The sequence below is a fragment of the Protopterus annectens genome, chromosome 9.part0 (assembly GCF_019279795.1).
Source record: "Protopterus annectens isolate FY-2018-M chromosome 9.part0, PAN1.0, whole genome shotgun sequence".
Lineage (NCBI taxonomy): Eukaryota > Metazoa > Chordata > Ceratodontiformes > Protopteridae > Protopterus > Protopterus annectens.
Window position 1 is genome coordinate 1,771,608,016 of NC_056743.1, and position 22,714 is coordinate 1,771,630,729.

Here is a 22,714-nt window from a genome sequence, read left to right on the forward strand (position 1 = left end):
AGGTCCCATTGATGCTGTGTTTTTAGCTTTGTTTAGGGCGGTTCTCACTTGGACATCTGAGATGACAGGGAGATTACATTCCGCTGGGATAAGTATTTCTTCTTTTGGGGGTGAGGGAGGGGAGAAATGTGCACTGAACCTGTCAGCCAGAATGTTGGCAATATCTGTGGGTTCAGTGTATTTTTTGTTGTTGAGAAAAGGAGAGAAAGAGTGCAACCATTTGGTGGTTTGTTGTCTGTTTGTGAGGTAACTGGTGAACCAGTTAAGGATAGCTGTGGACAAGCCAAGGTGTGAGAGCTTAGAAAGGAGGAGAGGATGGGAGATGGTGTTGAAAGCTTTAGAGAGATCAAGAAAGAGTGCAGAGACAAGTTTACCATCATTGCGGCTGTGGTTAACAGTGTCTAGGAAGGATAGGAGAGCAGTTGTAGTACTATGGCCAGGGTGGAATCCATGCGGAGTTGTGGAAAGTAATTGGTTTTGGGATAGGTAATCCATGAGTTGAATTTGAATACATTTTCCATTATTTTAGAAATAGGAGATAGAATGGCTATAGGGTGGAAAGTTGAGATGTCTGAATTATTACTGCCTTTATGTAAGGGTATGATATAAGCTTTCTTCCAAATGGATGGTACATAGGCTTCTTGGATAGATCTATTTGTGAGAATGCTTATGGGGTAGCTGATGGATTTGGCAGATATTTGAAGGTATTCTGGAGGTAAACTGTCTGGGGTGGTGCTACTGGGTTTGAGTTTTAGCAGGAGTTTAGAAATAGTGGAAGTGGGAACGTGAGAGGAGAAAGACTGGTGGGAAGGCTTTTCTGGGGTATGGTTTGTAGAAGTGGGGTTGCTGCTGTGAGTAGATGTAGGAAAAGTGGAAGCAAATTTGGATATAGTGTCTATTAAGTAGGAGTTGAAAAGGGTAGCTAGTTCAGCAGGGGTTTTGTCAGGGTTTGGGCAAGGATTGCTTTTGGTGCCAGGGTTTAATAGAGTGGAGACTGAATTCCACAACTGTTTTGGGTTGCAGTTGTGTTTGTTTTGGAGATGGAAGTAGTACTGTTTTTTATCATTAATAACTAGACGCTTTACTTGATTGCAGAGTTGTTTGAAAAGCTGGAGATTTATGTTTTTTTTTACTATTATGCCATTTTTTCCATGCCCAGTCTGGTATTCATACTTTTTTGTGTCTCTAGAAAGCCAAATTGCGTGATTTGCTTTGATTCTCTTATTGGGGGGGGGGGGGGGGCATTCTATTGAGGAAAGTTGAATTGAAAAATTCAACTGCTTCATCTAGAGGCAAATACTTTAGAATGCTCCAATTGATTTTGCTTAATGTTTCATTGATGCTTATGGGGTTGAAGTTAGCTGTCTAGAGGGTCTGTACTGGTGCTCATGTAAGGTTGAGGAGATGGCACGTGTTATATAGGTGGGCAGATGGTCACTGATATTGCAGGGTAGTGTTCCTGCAGATGTAATTTTGTTGGGATTGGACATTAAGACCCAGTCAAGTAAGGTGCCTTTGTTAGTGTTATTGCTAGGCCTGTTTATGGTAGTAATGAGCTGAGTGAAGTTATAGAGGTTGATGGAAGTATTTGGAGAAGGATTTGTGTGATCTAGCCAATTTATGTTCATCCCCTAGGATTATAGATTCACTGTGCATATTATTTGAGGTCCAGGCTAATATTTCTTCTAAGACAGAAACATTGTTGCCGGGTGGGATGTAAATGGCTATCAGGCAGAGACTTTTGAAATCATTTAGTTTTAGATGTGCAATGATGAGTTCAGTTGCAGAGAATTGGGGAATGGAGTTTGGGTAAGAAATGATGGTGAAAGAGTTAGGATAAAGAAGAGCAACTCCTCCCCCTTTGTTGTGGGGTCTATCAGACTTTAGGCAGGAGAAACCTGGAGGGAGGAACTCTATATCTTTTATATATGGTTTTAGCCATGTCTCAGTTATGGCAATTATGTTGGGTCTGGAATGTGCTATCCAGGCATGGAATTCTGGAATTTTGTTTCTGATACTTTATATATTAATGGTAGTGAGCTTTAGGGATTTATGAGGTTTGGGAGGTGGGAAGATAGTTGGAGTGGGTCCTGGGTTGGGGTGGATGTCTCCACATTGCGTAATTGTGGATGTACTGTTTGAGTGGTGTTGTTGAAGCAGTTTATACTTAGAGTTAAATTGAGTTATGAAGAATGTAGTTTGTAGAGTTAGCTGTGTATGTGATAGGATTGTATGTTTGAAGAATAATAATGTGTTAATGGAATAAAGACTAGGATATATTGTGGAATAGGAGTTGTGTTTAGGAAGCTGGATAGCTGTACAAGAGGTGGGTTTTGATATTGTATGAGTAGGATGTAATGGTGTAAGGTGTAGAAGTAGTATGAGACATTGTGAGAAAAAAAGAAGCGGTAATACAGTGAAGTGTATTAGTGACATTGGTGAATGTTTGGTGAATATAGAAGTACCAGAACAGGATGTGAGAGAGAAAGGACTGGGAGTGATGAGTTGAAGCTGGTTGTACTACAGCTGAAAAAGGTGTTTGTTAACTGAGGTAGGTGGGATGGGTTAACAGCGTGAGGCTTATGTTGATTGAGTGTATGAGTGTGGAATGGGCTTAGAGTGGGGTGTGTGTTGATTGGTTGCTTGAAACTGGGTGGGGTATGCTTAAGTATATATATATATATGTAATTGATATGGGGTGGGTGGGAATGGGGGTTGGGTAGAGGGTAGGGGAGTGAAGTGAGCCCGAGCGAAGTGAGGGGGAATGGAGCGGGAAGGCCAGACTCGACTTGCACGGTGGGGCAAGAGAAACAATCAGTAAGGTAGGTTGAAGTAGGGATGATAGCTTGGAGTGCAGAAGGGAGAGAAAGGGGAGGTAATTTTACTGACTAATGCTGCTGTGAGTGCATTCAGTGCGGGGATGGTAGTGAAACCTGATCTAGAGCCCTACCTAGGAGCTAAGAACTGGGGGAAAAGAAAGTATCATGAATCTAAGTAATGAAGGTTAGCAGCGTTGTAGTTTAATGGCAGGGATAATGCCAGTTATTGTGTTCCACTATTTATTCACAGTGAATGGGAAAAAAATAACTGCTTTGAAGGGACGTGGGTGACTTTACAGTAGACAGTAATACTGGAGAATTTAAATAACTGTAAAGCACTGTTTTGCTTACAAGATAAGCTACTAATCTGGGCTAACATTCTGCTGTTTAGTGGTGTTCTTCTGCCAGCTAGTGGCAGTTAATTTCAATGGCAGAGATTGGGAAAAGGAAGAGGGAGACCTTGTAAGTGTGCATGCTAAGCCAACATAATAAAATGAAGTAAAAGCACTAAGAACTAGATGCAAAAATTAGTTAACAGGGAATACACCTACATAAGAATATTGCAAAGAGTAAAAGTCCCAGTTGTAAGTCCCTTTGCCTTCAGCTGTTTGCAGAATAATTTTTAGAAATTCTTCGCTTGGGAGGGGGGGGGCAGCTATGAGCGAAGCAGACCTAGAGATAAGACTATTTCAGACAGTAAAACTCCCAGTAGTGACTCCTTTTGCCCTCAGTTGTTTGTAGGATAATTATCAGAAATTCTTCACTTGGGGGGGGGGCAGCCATGAGTGAAGTAGAGTTAGAGCTCTATGAAAAAAAGAGACAAAAAAAGAGATGTAACAAAGTATTTTTGTAGGTAGACAACAGTAAAAAATTAATATGAGCAAAGTATTGTCTTGAGGAAAACTGTGGGTGCATGTGAGTGGAGAATGTGGAAGGTAAGGATATACTATAGTATTATGAGGTAAGGTATATGCCAGTCAGTGATTTGCAGCATAAAACCAAAAAGTAGCAGCTCCCAGGGAGTGAATGTACACCCCACACAATCCAACAATAAAGGCAATCAGGAAACACAGGTACGGAAGCAAAACAAAGCTGTTATAATCCAAGCACATCCACACAAAACAGAGCGATTCAGTCCCGCATCAATTCTTTTATTGAAAAGTCAGAACAATTTTGATAAGCGCTTTCACCCAACAGGGCTTCATCAGACCATAAGTCATCACTTGCAACTGCTCATTATATAAACAAAAAGGCACCAAACTAAATCTTTAAAATTAAAATTAAAGTGATAGCACCCCTCCCAATATAAAAACATACAGAAACAATTGCAGACAAAGTTCAAATAAAATATGCATATGAATACATAAAATTCACTCTCTGTAGGCATGTACAAAATATACAAATACTAAAACATATGCATAAAAATACTAAAGGGAAAGTGTATATATTCATATACAATTAAAGCAACAGGATACATGTGATTACACCTAGAGTTACTACCTAAGTCCTCTCACAGATTTAGTTTGGTGCCTTTGTTTCACTCCGGTACCTGTGTTTCCTGATTGCCTTTAGTGATTTGCAGCACTTAATAAGGATTCCAAGTCCTTTCCCTGCCAGTCTATAAGCACTTGATTTATTTGATTTTGTACAGGGGCTTGCATTCTTGCAAAAAAAGCAGCTGCAGTAGCTGGCTTAGCTTGTTTTTCTGGACTTCTTGTGTCTAGCAAACACTGCTATGAGATGACTGAAATAACCTGTAGAGGCTTCCCCTTTATTTTGCTTGCATGCCTGTATCTTAGAATAATCTGTCTTAACTTGACACATTTCTGTAATTTTATTTAACAAACCTGTCCTTTTGTGTATTAGTGAATTTCCTGTATGAGTAAAATCTGTTATTTCAGCCTTTATAAATAACTGTTTTCTTATTTCAACTGAAGTGACTACCTGAAGCAGCTGGTTTAAATCTATTAAGGTAAGGTTATAACAATTTATTATAGTTTTTAATTTTTTCTTAAACCTTAATGGGTCTTTTTTTAATATTTGGAAAATTGTGGACATAGTATGCAAATCAGCAGGGGTCCAAGGGCGATGATCAAGCTCTCTGTTATTAGCCCCCAATACTTTTTTAACTGGTGCCAAAAGATCTTCTCCAGAGGCAATAGCCTCTTGTCCTACTCTATCATGTGAGAGTGTGTGATGAGCCACAGGAGTGTCAAATACTAGTGCTCCTGTTGGAGAGGTAGAAGCTTGATGAAAACGAGACGAAGAAGAAACCTCCTCGATTACAGATACCTGTTCTGAACATGAGGGTTGAACAGAGGAACTAGGCTGAGATGTAACAGTACTGTGCTGACCTGGTGTCCAATGGACAGTTGATTGAAATGCAGGGGTCTGAGAAAAAGCAGGATTTTTGTACAGGAGCCACCTCTACTGGTACATATGGGGTGGGTGTACAGTAGCTACTGGAGGATTATCATCTTTTTTTGAAGTTTCTGATTTTTGGCCATTCCCAGTTTCTTTTAAACCTGCAAAGACAGAATAAAGTGATCCCTATTTATTGGTCTATACTGCCTTCTTGACCTCTTTTACCTATTGTAGCAACTTCTTATTAGTTTCCTTTAATCCCCTTAATGCTAATTTTTAAGAGCTTCCATGTACCTAGAATAAAGCACTGCCCATTGTTCTCCACTTACTTTGTTTTTATTTTTTCCAAAATACCCTTTAAATTCTGTAATTTATTCTTATCATAAGTTCCATTTAATGGACATACTTCACCAGGGCATTTTTAGTAACCTGAAACCACTCATTCAAATACTTACAACTTTCCTTTTCATAATTATGTACAATCACTTGCATAACTGTATAAACTTGGCCATACCAGAAAGAAATAAAGCCAGAACCCCAAGTAAAAACAGGCTGCCATGGTGGACATCCAGTATCAACAAACTTTACAATAAATGCAAAAACTTGCTGTCCAAGAAAACAAAGGCAATGCCCAACAATGGAAAAGCACCCTCCTCAGCATCAACAGGCAAATAAGACAACTTGTCAAATCCTCCAAGGGCCCCTTTGAGAGAAATTTAGTAAGTACAGCCAAGGATAACCATAAGGCCTTTTACAGCTGTGTACGTAACTTAAAGGCTAGAACCCAGGCATGTGCAGAACTGGTGGCTAACGGTATCGCACACAATGACCCCACAAAGATAGCAAACCTGTTAGTGGATAGGTTTGGAAAAATTTTCACTCCCTTATCCCCTCCTAACTTACAACAAACCTTCCCTCAACCCCCCCCCACCCTATATTTCTGAAGAGCAGGTCCTCAAAGCCTTGTCCAATGCAAAAAACACAGCTTCTGTGGAACTAGACAACATCCCAGGCTGTCTTCTAAACAGGCTAAAACATGCTAGCATCACCACTAAGTACCCCTTTCAATCATTGCCTAACCACACTCTTTGTTCCTGCGTGGAATGGAGAGCAGCAACAGTTATTCCCCTCCACAAAGGAAGCCTAGCAACAGACCAGGGGAATTAGACACATAAGCCTGAATAACCTTATCTGTAAGGCCATGAAATGTATCATTATGGACCTCATAAATAATGACATAAATGACTTCCAAACCCTGAATCCTACCCAATTTGGCTTCATGAAGGGCAGATCCTGCCTGTTAAATCTGGTGGATTTCTTTGAAAATGTGACCAAGACCATTGATGAGGGTAAATCTGTGCACACAGCATACCTTGACCTCACAAAGGATTTAGACACAATCCCACATTCAGGCATTACCGATAAACTTACCAAACTGAATGTAAACCCATGCATTGTAAGATGGGTTGCCAACTGGCTCACAAACCAGACACACACTATCAAAGTAGGTGACTCCACATCAACCAGCAGACCTGTTACCAGTGGGGTGTCACAGGGGTCAGTGCTGGGTCCTCTAATGGATACTGGTGCACACTCCTCAGAAGTTCAGGTCAAAACTAAGGGGTTGTGCCTGATGACTGCAAACTAGGTGCATCATCATTACCTTTGGCCCAAACAATGTCCCCTCACACTATCAAATCAACAACAATAACCTAGGTACCCATGAAGTGGTAAGGGACCTGGAATCAGAAGTTGACTGTAACCTTAACTTTGACTACCATGTGTCTGCTGTAGTAAGGAAAGCTTTCTACATAGCATACTTGATTAGTAAAGGCATCTCCTCAAGAGAAAAAGAAGCTATAACCCCCCTATACTCGGCACTTATCTGCCCATAATTGAATATAACTCCTCATTTGGTATGTACCATACTAAGCACCTGCAGTGATTAGAGAGACCTCAGAGGTTTCTAACAAAGGAGCTCCAGGATGTGCCTTACACAGACCGACTAAAGTCTCTGTCACTATACTCCATATTGTATAGACTTCTTAGGGGAATCTTATGCCTGGCCTACACAGCAATCCAAGACCCAAACCTAATGAACTTGCTGCATATCCATAAATCAAACAGGACTAGGGCTACCTATTCCAGGAGCCTAAATATGGCCTGTAACTTAAATAGGACATGCTGAAGGGACAGATTTATCTCCTAGTAAATGTTGCATCTTTTGAACAGGCTACCAATTCATGTGAAACAGATCACCTCTATGACACTGTTCAAGAGGAACCTGGATGAATGGATAGGGCACCATAAATTTTTACCAGGGATAGAGCCCACAACCCTCCTGGACATGGGCAGTCATCACTAAATGCAGTCTTGGGTATTGACTAGCATTTCTAAGGTATTACATTGGGATGAAATGGCTAGGCTTAAAATGACCTCTGGGTAGATAGCCTAGTAATCTCCTATGATCCTATGAATTATGATACATAAAATATGCAGGTGTTCCCTTTACAGGGATTTGATCCTTCCTGCTTAACTTTGTTCCCATTTTCCCTATTAAGACTTATCTTGTTGATTCTGAATCCTGGTACTTTAGAAAAGAAAAATGACTACGTCAATTCACACACTATTTAGGGAAGAAAGGGTACTGACTCTGTCATTGTACAATGACAGAGGAAAGGTTTTTAATCAACTTTTTCCCACAGTACCCACTTGCTTTTGTCCCATCATAAGCTCAAAATGTACAGCTCCAGCATTGCAATGCAATTGGGATAATGGGATGGATAGTTACTGGGACCAGAACTGTCCACTCTTTCGGACCCTCTGAGGGTACTTTCAAACAGTTGTACCTACATCCCAATATGCTATGGGCTCATAAACTTTATTTACCAGCACACACACACACACACACACACACACACACACACACACACACACACACACACACACACACACACGCACACACACACGCACACACACACACACACACACACACACACACGTATGAACATGTTATAGGCTCACAGATTTGATTTATCAACACACAGTTATGTCCCAGCATGCAATAGGCTCATGAACTTCATTTACCAACACACACACCTATATCCTAGTATGCTATAGGCTTATGAACTTGATTTAACGTTAACTCTTTTTTCTCTCTTTCTTGTCACTTATGCATTAAACAACACAAAATGTATCTCATGCCGCTTACCTTTTAGTCTTGAGGGTACCACCCTTGACACAAGGCACCTCGTTGTGATCATTCCTCTTTTTGTTGTATTGAGCATACACATTAATCATTTTTTTTAATTTCCTGCGAGATCCTCCCACTATTTTATACATGCACTTATCAAACAAACTCAGTCATCCAACAAAACAGTTATTCACTCATTCTATTCTTTTAACTACAATTATCTAAAAATAAAAGAAATCAAAAACAACTTCCACAAAACAGCGTATTTTGTTTTCTAAAACGAAAAGGAAAAAAAAACATTTTTTCCACAAATTAGTTTTTCCCGCCTAGTCTAGCATGTTTGCACAGCCTGAATAGTTAGATATCTTGACTATTTTATACAAAGCAGTGTGGAATTCACAGAAGAACTTGCTGTGCTAAGCCCTTGTAATCTATTCCACACTGCCCCGCAGCAATACCGAAGTTCAGAATCTAAGTCACAGCACCAAATGTTGAAGTACAAAATTAAATAACAAATAGTTTTATCTTTTAGTTTCAGTCAAGAATAATGCTTTAGGATGTGCAAAGTATTTTATTTTATAAACAGCATTGGGAGACTGCCTACTAAAATTTTTAGAACAGTCTCAAATAATAAAGAAAGCAATTTAATTTATATACTTGTTCTTATCAATTTTATGTATGCAGAACTTTGACGCAACATACTTTTAACAAATCATTTAATTTTTAATTATTTAATGTCTCCATAATCCTCTCTTAGAGCTTCACATGAACACTTCACAAATATGTCTTTTAAAACATAGACCACCTGCGCTTAAGATTTATTGGCCTCAACTTTGTAACATTTGGTACCAGCACACACTACTTCATAGACATCCTTGCAAATACTCATCCCTCAGCCTGAGAAGGCCAGAACGTACTGTTGATTAATCTGGTTTCTACGTATACCTGACACAATTTAACTCTCTGAAACAAACTTTTAAACATAACATAATATTACAGCCCTTAACTCCTTCAGCACTTACTTTGCTTTCAATTATTTGTCAGTACACTACAGTTTGCTAATACATAGAGTGCAATTGTAAAACACTTGAAATATAAAGCTACTTATATGAAACTATATCTTGTATAAGCATACATATGTTTTTTTTTTCAGTTTTCCTTTGATATAAATATATTCTAAACATTTTATTTGGTTCATTTGTGAAGAAACTACACATTAATATGGGAGATAGGAAATTCACCCCGGGGATCACATCAGTCGCCCTGCTAGACAGGGGTCTAGGTATTTAAATACTGTGGGAAGAAATAGCCAGGGAATTGTTATGACTAGGCATGTATAGGCCCTAGGGCCGATAGCCTAGTACCAACCTATGAACCTATTTTGTGAAGATTAAACATGAGCTATAATAATTTTCCATAGCACTCCAAAATACTGGCAGACAGATATGCTAATTTTATGTCAGACTTGCAGACCTGTTTGTGGAAGTAGTTTGGTTTAAAGCAGCTAAATTCTACTCATGCCGTTCACCAAACCATTTCATAGAAATGTTTAACTCTACTCTTTGGAGCATGTTGAATGCGTTTGTAGACCAGTTTAAATGCTTGTGTAATAACTGTTCCATCTCATGTTTCCTAACACAGATATGTTCCAGGACTCCACATGTTTTTACCTTTTGATTTATCTTATGGCACAAGTAGAGGGAGCCCATTGATTTAATTTGTGATGAATGTGAGTCCCACAAGGAGTTTGCTGTGGATTATGTTCTATAGTTCTGGACCAGGCTTAGGAAGGTCATTGGGTGCACAAGCAACAACAGCCCTAGTATGACCAGGCTACTACAGTGTAAGAAGGCACAGCAGGATAAATAAATGATGAGGCTTAACCTTGTTGGACAAAATAAGATGCAGGCAAGGGTCCCTTCACTAATGTGAGAAAGATAAGCAATGGTTGCTGTGTGATGGATTTGACAAATAGGGGAAAGAAATAGAAACTGTGTTCTGCTAACATGATGAAGCCATACCCTGACAGACTAGTACTCACTATCTTCAGTGGGTAACTGAACAAAGAGATTGTGTGTGTGTGTGTGTGTGTGTGTGTGTGTGTGTGTGTGTGTGTGTGTGTGTGTGTGTGTGTGTGTGTGTGTGTGTGTGTGTTTGTGTTGAGGTGTCATATTGTACACCTTCTCACTGAGGATCATCTGATATCTCATTGGATGAGATAGTACTTCCACAGCAGCTATCTTTTATTAATCTGAGGAATGCTATGGAAGTTTGGGGTTATGTTTAGGGGTAAACCATGGTGCACCCTAGTAGTAGAAGCAACACATCGACACAAAGACCCAATAGTCAATCAAACAAGCTCCTTATGGGTGCGTCAGTGAGTCTAGGAGATCATGCAGGAGCAGTTGCAAGAAATGTTGGATCTGGGGGGGCAATGCAATAATCCAACAATATCTGGGGCTCACCAGTATTGCTAGCACCAGGAAAAGATGGGGGAACCAGATTCTGTATAGACTATAGAAAACTAAACATTACCCAGAGTTAGATACTTACATCAAGCTTACAACAAATAAAGCTTTACAGTAGTTGGATGGGGCTATGTATTTGACTGTTAGTATCCTGATTAAAGGTAACTGCCAAGTACCCTTGACACTCACAGCAAGGGAGAGATCAGATTAATGTTAGCCATTAGGGGTTGTATGAATTTACCAAAACACAATTTATGATGACAAATGTCACAGCAACCTTGCTGATACTAGTAGATCACATCCTGGCAGAAGGTGAAGACAGTCGACAGTTAGTCTTGGCAGCAGCATGTTCAATATGGTAGGGAGGAGCTGAGCATACCAAAAAAGACAGGGTTATCTATCAAGGAAAAGTAAATGTCAACAGAGAGAAAATGACTGCAGGGTCTTATCTTCATCATTAGGTGGGTGATGGTAAAATCAGTCAGGAGAGTGACAAGATAGTGGCTATTCTGTTATGGCATATCCCATTAACAAAAAGCAGGTGGCACATTCCTCTGAACAGTGGGGTAAAATAGGATGTCTGTCCCTCACTGTAACACAATTGCCACTCCTATTAAGACCATACCCAAATGAGCAAACCAGATAAGTTTGGGCACCAACTTGCAATTAAATATTTAAAAAGCTAAAGGAGGCATTGAGTGGAACCTCTGTTCCCAGCCAGTCCTGATTATAGCAAAAGAGTTTATAGTGCAGGTAGGTACATTAAACCATGGTCTGGAGGCTGAATGTAGCAAGGTCTATTCAAAGGGAAAATACCAAAAGTGGTGTGAATGAGGTGAAGCCTTTAGCCAAAGGGGGTCCATATGCAGCTGGTAAAAAGGAATCTTTAGGGATAGTTTGGGCTTCCAAAAAATTCAACCCTATATTTATGGTATAAAATCCATGGTGCTTACATATAATAATTTCTTGAAATGGTTGCAAAAGACCAATAAACAAAACAGGATGCTTTTCAGGAATTTGAGCTTACAATCCTGTAAGATGGCAATTCAGTACAGGAATGGTACCAGTAAAGCATCTGTAGACAGCTTGTCAAGACAAGGAACTGGTTATTGTTACCAATTCAAACAATTCATCTTCCATGTTTTCTATGTCTCTTGGGGTGCCGCAAGAAAATTCCCTTGAGGTTTAGAAATGGGTGAGGGTTATGCAAATCTATAAAAAAATCTATATTTTTCCATGAAAATGCAGCATATATGTATATTGTGAAAAGCTGTATAAGACCTTTTTTTTCAGTGAAAGTCTAGCCAACCTGTGTAAAATGTAAAAAAAAAAAACTAGTCACTCTTAGTCGTGTTTTTTGTTTATTTTTAGTGAAGATGCAGAAAAAATGTAAAAAGAGGAGAGCTGTTCAAAATTTGTAAGTATTTTTCATTAAAGAAACAGCAAAGGTGTAAAATAGGGCTAACTGTATTAGAATAAAAAAGCCACTGAACAAGATAGCCCTTGTGCTTTCTTTGGCAGCTAAGTTACTTTCTTTTAAATTGCAAATGTCTGGAAAGGAGCACACTGGTTGAGATGTACAATACAAAATATGAAATTTGTAACATGGTTATCTGTCAATCTATCTGTCTATTTAAGCGAAAGAGGTCTTGACCATATGGGCCAGTTTTCAGTCATGACTTCTTAGAGTAAACAAAAGTCATTACCATAAATAAATAGTTATATTAATGCTAAAATTCTCCATAAAGGCTAGGCAATTCATTATTAAATAGGAATATCATGCAAAATCTAACTACAGTGAAAAAAACTGAAGGCATTTAGTAAAGTAAAAGTATGAATGAAGAATCATATACCAATTTACAGTTACCATTTACTATATGACAAGAAACTAAAATAATATTCTGAAATTATGTGTCCACTGTCAGAACTGTCTAATATTGGAAAACATGTTAAGGGTAGATGTAGTTAATGCTGAGACATGATCCCTCAGGTTTTGAATCTGTCGAATGATGTCATGGCATGCATTTGTTCTTCACTAATTCACATCAGGTATCGATTTACATTATGATGCAGCAAAGTGGGAACAGTTAGTTAAAACTAGAAAACACAGAGGTTTCTTTAGTCAAAATAATATATCACCTCCCTTTTTAATATTAGCCTTTACCCAAGTGACTGTCTTATTACTGTTGTGCTAAGCAAATCAGTAATGGGGGTAGCTGGGCCCTGGCTGCAGAAGCTTGTTCATGTCATTCCTATTAATAACAATTGAGATAACGCTATGGCTACAAATTACTGACCCGCTCTCTCAATACTTAGCTCTGTCATTAAAATACCTGAAATACAGGGCTTGCAGAGATATGTCCCTGCCTAAAAGATCACAGGCTATTATCTAATAAACAAAATTAATTCTGCCAGGGGCAAGGTATTGAAACTACATCGGTGTAGATCACAAATCTTATTCTGTCAGCCATCACCAAAATCCAGTGCACTGGGGTACTATGCATAGATTTCATTAAAATCTCTGATACAATTTCACATTCCTTACTCTTACTTAACTACAGTCAGGTTTGTTTCGGTAACCTTCAGTTACGTTGCTAACTAACTGCCTTGCTGAAAAGTATTTTAAGATAAAGGTGGACAATACCGTGACTGAACCTTAACTTATTTGGCCAACTAACTACCTTGCTGGAAAGCAACATAAGGTAAAGGTGTAAAATAGTGTGCCTAAACCTAACTAGAATAGGCAGAATGGTAGTGCGTGGTGTCCCCAAAGGATCTGTTAGCAGTTTGACAGCCTTCCTATCATACAATACCCAAATTATGTTGACCTGTTGTATTTGGATATTAGCACCTCTACCTAAGCTGGCAAGCTGCAGAAGGCCTTTCATCAGCTCAAGTTAAGGATATCCTCTAGTTCTTTAAGAGTTAGCAAAGGCTGTTTGGTAACTAAAAATACCTCAGAGGTAGTTTTCTAGTGTTTTAGGTTAGTTCAAGAATTAGAAAACTAATTAAGCAAGACCAGCTGTTCTTCAGATGCAAGCCATGCTGCACAGAAATAGACCACAAACAAAAATAATGACTTCTTGACCACAGCAATATGATAGAAGAGGGAAGGTGTGCAGGTTTGCTGGCAATGATGGACCTTCTTATCTAGATGTACAGCTGTGGCATGTACATAACGTTTGCACCTGGTATGGGGAACTTCATCCTTATTAAGAACAGGACTGAGTCCCAAGCATACCCCCCTGGGTAATTGGTAATCATACCTCTGTTCACTGTGGTCCTAAAGGAATACCTGGATTAGAGATCACGTTAAGCTACAATGTTTTATAAAAGTACTCAGTGAATCTCAGGTACGCGCTCAAATGTCATCTAAGACTGCATTGCTGAAAAAGGCCTGAGAAGTAGCTACTTCCCTAGTTGAATGAGCCCTAGGATAAGAGGCAAATGATAGCCATTGTCATTTTAGACACTTTAAAACCAAGTGATTTGATTCTCACCATATAAAATCTGGGCAATCTATGGCTATCTATATTGTATAAAAATATTCACCTCTGTTTGAATCGATGAAGGAGAACAAATGCAGGTGTATTGACTGACTGAATACATTTGTTCTCAATGAAAGTATGCCCTTTTGAAAAATGAAGTATAGAGAATTAATATGCAAGACCTACAGTTCTGAAATCCTTCTCCTGAAGTAACAGCTACAAAACAAGAGCTTTTTCCAACATAGGAATTTCATCTGTGCCCCTGATACTGGTTCAGTGACAAAAGTTAGCTTTTAGGTTCATATGTTCAGAAGTACTTACTAGGCTTTTGGTTTTGGAGGATCTTAAGAAGCCTAGCCTTGTACTCTTGTGTTAATTATAATTTTCAGAAACAAAAAAATATATATAAACCCCATGGAGAAACAGGATTTCTTAAAAGGGAGGTCTAATCCAAAGGTGCCTTTTATGAAGGCCATAAACATGTTTAAAGATGCTAAGGACAGAGTTAGAACATTCTGGTAATTTGGGACACTAGCTAAGTGTGCTTATATAGTGCAATTGATACTGGAGCTCAATAACGATTCATATTTTTAGAAGTAGCCCAACTAGAAAAATGTGCCTACTTAACTCTTGTACATCTTTTTGTACCAAGCTGCTGTACAGAGGTAAGCATAGGTCTCTGGTCATCACTGCAACTGAATAAATGATGCACTTAGTCAAAGAGAGTACAGATCTACTTGGGACTTAGAACAGAGGTGGGCCAGCAGGGTCGCAGACAAACAGCCTTCTCCAGAAGGTATGGCTAAGGCAGAAGAAACCATACCTACCAAGGCAAAAATAACGTTATGAGAATGACCTTGAACTTGCTTAGCCTGGCTTTTTGAATTTCAGAATGAGGAAAGTGTCGGGGGAAAGTGTGAAGGTATGCTGAGGGCCATGTCTGGATAACAGCATCTGTAGGACCTTCTCCCAGAGGAAAGATAAGGGAAAAGAGGGTGTTGCCTTTCATATTGATCAGGGAAACATATAGTTAAAATCTAGGCTTGGAATCTGAACCACAAATAGGCTAAGAGACTGATCATGTGTGGTCAATAAGCAGTGACTGAGTCTGTACTGTAGAGAACTGGTTTAAAAGGGAATGTGGTTGACAATCAGAATGGGATTTGTGGATGTAGACCATTCCCATACATTCCCATAGCTGCTCTGCTTCTCAGCAAAGAGGGTAAGAGTGAGTCCACTCCCCACACCTTGTTTATATACTAATCCACTGCCATGTTGTCTGAGTAGATTTCATGATCACCTGGGCAGAGAGGCTTGGAATATAAGAGGAACTTCACTCATCAAAATATTGATGTGTGGCTGACCTCTGTTGCGAACCCCTTGGGCTGTCTGCACATGACAATTTACTCCCACGCTAAGACAAAAGCATCCATAGCGATGACCACTACTGAGGAAAAAGTAGGTATAAATTGTTCAGAGTTAGGTTTAGTATGTGTTTCCACTATTTCTGGTGAAACGTGCAGGTCTTGGAAATGTTTATGTCTTGTGTCATGGGATCTGTCAGTTGAGACCATTGAAATTTCAAGTTCCACTGAAGCACTCTCATAAAATTTGGCTTGCAGAACTGTACCTCAGTGTTTTTAGGTAGCATAAGTGAGAGACTGAGTGACCCTGTTACTCTCAGATGCAAGAGACTCATAAGATACTCCATCACAGAAATTCGATTGCTCTATGATGGTGCAGCTCGGACCACTTTTTCAGGTAAGGAAAATCTTTACACCTTGAAACTTCAGGTTTGCTGCAGCTATGGACATGCATTTTTTGAACAGCTTAGGAGTTCACATAAGATTGAATAGAAGTGTCCAGAACTGATAATGTCTGACTCCACCCAGAAATAAAAGAAAAAAAAACTTCCAGATTCTTTGACTATCTTTACATCGAGATAAATGTTCAACTTTCAGACTCTTTGACTATCTTTACATCAAGATAGATGTTCTGGAAGTTCAAAATGCACACCTAGTTTCCTTCTGACAGAAATGGAAGGACAGGCTGTATTATGATAATTTGAAAGGACTTCTTGGGATGGAATTCAGTTAGACTGCACAGATTCTGCACAGGCAAGATGCACTTTGCCTTTTTGGAAAATAAAAGGACCTCAAGTAATAGCCCAGTCCTTTATGGTCTAGAGGTACTTATTGATGGCTCATTTTTTGTATCATGTTTAATAAATCTGTTCTTGCTGCACTCTTTTTAAGGGGTAGGACAGTGGACAATGGAAAGAAGTGGGGGAAAGATATGTGGAAGGAAAAGGTATAGTCTGTATATATTATTGTCCTGATTCATTTGTCCTGTGGAAGGCCAACAGCACATTCAGGTTAGGGAAAGATGACCCCCACCAACTACCTCTAAAATGAGAAAGATGGGCAAGATCTCAGAGATTAGACTACTGCTCAACAGAAGGCGGCCCACAGTATCTCTGCTTCTAGACTTGTAACTGTTCTAGAAGTACCATGACCAGGTTACTTTCTCACATATTTTTCAGTACTCTGCTGCTGGCCACATCATAATCACTGCATTCTAGAGAACATGCTTTGGGGAGTTTGAAATTTAATACTGACAGCAGTAATGGTCTTGCACTTTTTCCCCATGTCCTCAAGGTGTTGTTTTAGTGATGGATCCAAATGTCCAGATCCACTGAAGGTGGCATTAAGAAAGGTTTTCTTTGAGAAGTCCATAAGATGCAAGCAGGTGTGATGATGAAGGACTACACTGGAACCCAATACTCATGCTGCACCATCCCCAGAATTATGTGGCAGATGTTTTTAGAGGTTTCTAACAGAAGCCATGGATGCCATCATTACTGAAACTTGTACTTCAGGTGTCCATCAAGCAAGCTTTACAGTAACTGTCGCACTCAGCAATTAAATCTCACTGGGATCAAAGCTTTGTCTGTATCTGTGTGTGTTGGTGTATGCATGTTTGTAATTTGTTTCTGATCACCATGGGGGATTTCCTAGCTGAAAGTATAAGGTTGTTAAGGAAAAATGTAACAAATATCTGTCCAGAGGCTCTTGTTGGTCCTGGAGCAGTGGCACCAGTACTGTACGCTGAAGGTCTTGCATTTGAGTTCCAAATGAGAGCCAATGTTAATCTTTCACTTCAATAATTCTAACAGTGCCAAAGCTGAAAGCATTTTCCGTGTGTGTGTGTGTGTGTGTGTGTGTGTGTGTGTGTGTGTGTGTGTGTGTGTGTGTGTGTGTGTGTGTTTGAACACCATGCTAGGCATTTCATAGCTGAAAAGTTAAAACTTTTAAGGAAAGACTCAACACCTATCTCTCCAGATTCTGTTGTTGGTCCAGTGACACCAGCATGGTGGGGGTCTTCGGTTTGAGCTCCAAATGACAGCTAATATCCTTTTACTTCAATGATAGAACCATAGCCTGTAAAGCATATAGTTTACATCAAAGTAAACATGGATGATGCATTCACTCACTTCCCAATCTTGTCCATGGCCCAAAATTCGTTATCCAGGGTTGGATAGTAGGATTGTGCAGAGTATGAGCCTTTTTAAGGACTGCCATAATAACTGAAACTGGTTTGGGACACCCTGTCCAGAAGGTCTGTCTTTGGGAAGCTAATGGATCTTTTCTAACCTCCTTTTCCTATACTTGTTTGTCCAAACAGCACACCAGTTTGTGACTTAGGGCATCACTCAGGATGAAAGTTGCTGGTATAGAAAGCCTTCTCCAGGATTCATTGTGGAGAGGTTTAGGGGTTGCTGGACATCTTCTTCTCTGCCTCATCATTGCTATGAGCTCCCCAAATATGGGGTCATCTGGGGAGCTAGATGCTGAGGAATTGGTATTGTCATCCTCATTAGTATCAGGAATGGGACTCCTGAGGAAAGTCAAAGTGCCTCCTCTTTCACATGTGCTTTTTACCAAACCTTGGCGATAACAGGACTGAGAATGATGAAGCCTGCAAGGTAGGAAATATTTAGGAGTGATCCTTCAATAGTCCTTCTTCCTGTTCAGAAAGATGTCGGAAATTAAAATTGCCAGGCATAGAAGTACCCTCTATTTAGGTCAAAATTTCTGTAGGTGCAGGCACTGAGAGCCACAAATGGAGAACAGGCTGCATCATTAGCATCAAGACCAACATCCATGCCACACTTGAAGCTGATGAGCTCAAACTCAGCTGCCCAGAGCTCAAGCCAGTCAGGGCTGATGTGAAGATCAAGGGCATTGACAGTGAGACCCAACCTAAAAGCCTGAACTCTATCTACAACAGTGAAAGACTCACTGGCTCCAGGCCCAAACTCAAGAGTGCTGATCCAAAAGTCAGAAAAGTTAAACAGGTGATGTCAGCAACAACTCCAACTGAATCTGTGCCAGAGCTAAAGCCAACAAGGTGACAGTGTGTTCTAGGGCTGAAGGAACACCGTAAAATGATGGCATCAGTGCCAAAGCCATTTGCACCAGTGGCAAGGTCATTATAGAAATTATTTACCCTGGAGGCTCTGACCCTCATCTGACTATCAAGATTCCCTCATCCTTCCTACTGATCCACTTGTTTTCCATGGCCAAGAGCTTTATGACATTTTAATTACCTAAAGGTTTGGATGAACTGTATCTGGAGTAAGATCATCATTTGCAAGGAGTTTTTATTTCCTTAACCTCTCACTTTTCAAAGCGCATGCTCATTAGTATATAAGGAGTTGGTGAGCTGTGGGTCTTTTTGATTCATCCCCACTCATCATATGTGACACAATCAGTTGTCCTGTCCCATTTTGAAGACAAGCATACATTCTCTGTTCTACAATGTGGATTCTACCATGGATAGTGTGTCCCTAGTGCTCACACCTCAACATTTCCCCAGAAGAGAAATGAGCAGGCTAAGTGTCAGCATTCCTGTCCTTCCTTGCACCAGCTTCCAACAGGTGCCTGAGCCACCTGGGAAGTTTTCAGTGCAAATCTGACTAGACTTGCCATTTTAGCAATGTTGGTTGACAAGTATAGACTCCATCATCTCAGATTGTTGGCTCTTTCTAGTTCTTTGATTATTCTGCAGCTGTTGGCCATATCTAAAGAAGAGCTGGCTTGGGCTTCACTGCATCCTTGAAAAAATACATTTTGGAGCCTAAGATTTTACACCAATAACTGAAAGTGTCTTTTTCTTCCATTTCAGTGTTCTCATGGTGTGTCCTAACATTGGTTCCAAAGACAATGAATCCATCAAAGAAGCGTTGTAAAGATCACCTTCAACTGGAGTCAGGCTTGAGAGCATAATGCAATGCCACAGTCTGTTTGCTGGGCTGAACTATAAACTGAGTTATAAACTAATCTCATTGTGAAGTTGCTGATGGATGATACAGCTAAAACTATGACATCAATCTTTACTTTAACTGTCTCTCCAGCAACTGACCTAGCAAATTATATATCACATTCTGCTAGCTCATGGTAGAATTTGTCCACATCTAACAGATCATTTCAAACTCATTTTCCCAACAAACTTCATTAACAATATAAAACTGTAATCAGGAAACTTCCACAGTAACCAATAGTCATTAATAATGCATACTATAATATGATACTAAAAAAATTCAAATTTCTCTCAGAAGAATTAACAACAAAATTGAAAAACATTACCTACATGCATTAAAAGGATGAGAGGCCTAAATGGATGACATAAAACCATTAAAGAGAAGCATAGTTATTGTAACCATAAATTTGTCTATGTAGACATATTGTAACCGGCTCTGAACCCTAACAAGATTCTAGTCCCCGAGAGAAAGTTGACCAAACATTTGAGTTTTTACTCTTATCACTTACATTCTGTGAAGTACTTGAAGATCTACGAGGTTTGCTATGCAATTTAGAGAATGTATATCCTTTTTGTATGATCCATGCACGGAGTTTGCCCTCTGAGAGTTGAGGGGGGATTTTCTATTCTGAGACAATATAGCTCCTGACAACCTCAGGGAATTGAAATTCCCATGACTGCCACAACTTGTTATTAATAAAAGTCAAAAACTACCCACCTACCCAAAAGGCAGTTTTGGAGCATGATACCCCAATGTTCATAAAACTCTTATTACTGCCTTATTCCATAGTCAAAGGACTGTAGGGCAGTCTCAAAATGTATGGGACATACTGAGATCAGAAAATTCACAACTTGGGCAATTAGTATTAACATGACTACTTACAAATTATTCTTAGGGAGTACCCAATATCATTGGTGAAGAAGAAGTGCTTTTTTTCTCAAAGACATAAGGGATGTCTTTGCCATTTAATTTCCCTATGGAACGGACCCATAAAAGCCTTGGCAGTCTGAATCCTTATGTGCTGAAGCCAAAGATGTAGGTTTGTTAAAGTACCTAGTTTATGTGTGGTGGTAAATAGTTAATAAAATTGAGATGCACAGAGTACAATTCTTGGACTCACCCTCATGGGCTTTAGTATTCATAACTTGGATTGGAAGTGGATCTAAGTGCAAATGATTTTCAAAAGGATGCCTATAAATCATATAGTGAAGGAGGTAGATGTGAGATCCCAACCATTTTGAAGTTCTTCAAACTACACAAAATCATCTTTCCATTTACTACGATGTTTAATCATAAAGACATTGAGTTCCTAAATTTGCCCACTCGGGATTTCAAAAGGGAGAATCACCAAAAATAAAGTGTGGGTTCCCCCATAAAGGAATAGCTGAACCCCATATATTATGCCAACTTATACATTTTGTAAGTTTTTTTTTTTTTAATAGGTGAATGTAATGCAATGATTGGCATACTGTACATTGGTTAGATAAGGTATGAGGAGCTCTTTGAAGAAATAGAACCTAACATCGACCCTTCCAACTCTGCTCATATAGGAAAGGTATCATGATTTATTGAAAATAGATGTGCCAGTTGAAAAGCTCTGGCATAAGCACCCCAATCTGGAATGCCTAAGCCAGTCAAGGAAGTTGGAGTCAATCTGATAGCCTGAACTACCCTTTTTGTTTTACTATCCAGTATAAATTTATCCAGCAGAATACTTATTTTTTAAGCCAAGAGTGTAAGACTGGTGTAGGAATATGAATAAAAAATATAGAATAATAGAGGAGATACAAACATTTTGACTGTTTCAATATGACCCATGAAAGAAAGATACAATTTCCTCCAGAAGTGGACCCAAACAAAAACTTAATCCCAAATCTCTCTTAAATTAAGCATTAGCATCTTCTGAATATTGAAGTGCAGTTTAATTCCTAATTACCAAGAGCTAGGTTTAACCCACTGAAAGGGATGGGATGAGGTATTCATAGACAAGCACTCAGCAGCTGAATTAACAGTGAACAATTGCATCTTAGAAGCATTAATCCAGATTCCTGAAATACACTCATCTAGTAATGATTTAAAGGTGGGAAGATCTTGTGATGGGTTATAGTAAAGATGGCATGGTCATCAGCGTGCATGAGTGCCTTGATTTCTAGATCATACAGTGATCATCCTGTAATAGCAGGAGAACCATTTAACATTTTAAAATGTTCAATAGCCAAAAGAAATAAGGTGGGAAATAGTGGGCATCCTTGACAGGAGCCTTTCTGTAAAGGAAAGGGGTCAGACATCAGACTGTTGGTAAGAAATGAAGCATGACATACTTGATATAAGGCTTGGACCATATTACTAAACTCCTCAGGAAGCTCCAGAGGTGCTAACACACTCCATACGTAAGTTCTATTAATCGAGTCAAAGGGCTTCTCAAAGTCCTCTAAAAGGCCAGCTGCTGGGTTGGAAACATTCTTCAGGCCTTAAAAATACAAAAGTAAAGCACCTATATGGTCAGCAGTGCTAATGCCTTTGAAAAAGCCAACTCATTTTCTCATGATTACAGAGGGGAGAATAGAAACTAATCGTTGGGCTAATATTAATATAAATTTTAATGTTAGCATTCAAGGAGACGTGGGTTTTTGTTTACTAATAAAGTATGATCTTTGTTCGGCTTGGGAAGTACTCTTATAATAGAATATAAGAAAGAGGCATTAATCAATGTCACAGATGGAAAGTGACTAAAAAGTAGTACCAAACCTTGTGCTAAAATGTGACACAGGGCAAAATGAAACTCTGCATTAAACCTATCTGGCCCCGGGGCCTTTCCTTTTTGCATAGTGCAAATGACTTGTTTAATGTCTCTCCTAGTGATGGGAGCCTGTAAGGGAGATAGATGGGGATCAGATGTTTTAGAAAAAGTTCACCTATTTAGGATTTTTTGAAGCCTTGAGGAAACTTTGCAGCATAAGGGCCTGTGTAAAATTAAGCTCTGTATGGTGTCTAATTAATTTTTGCAACAGAGTGTTACTGATAACAGGGATGACTGCACATTCCATCTGAGCTCGAGT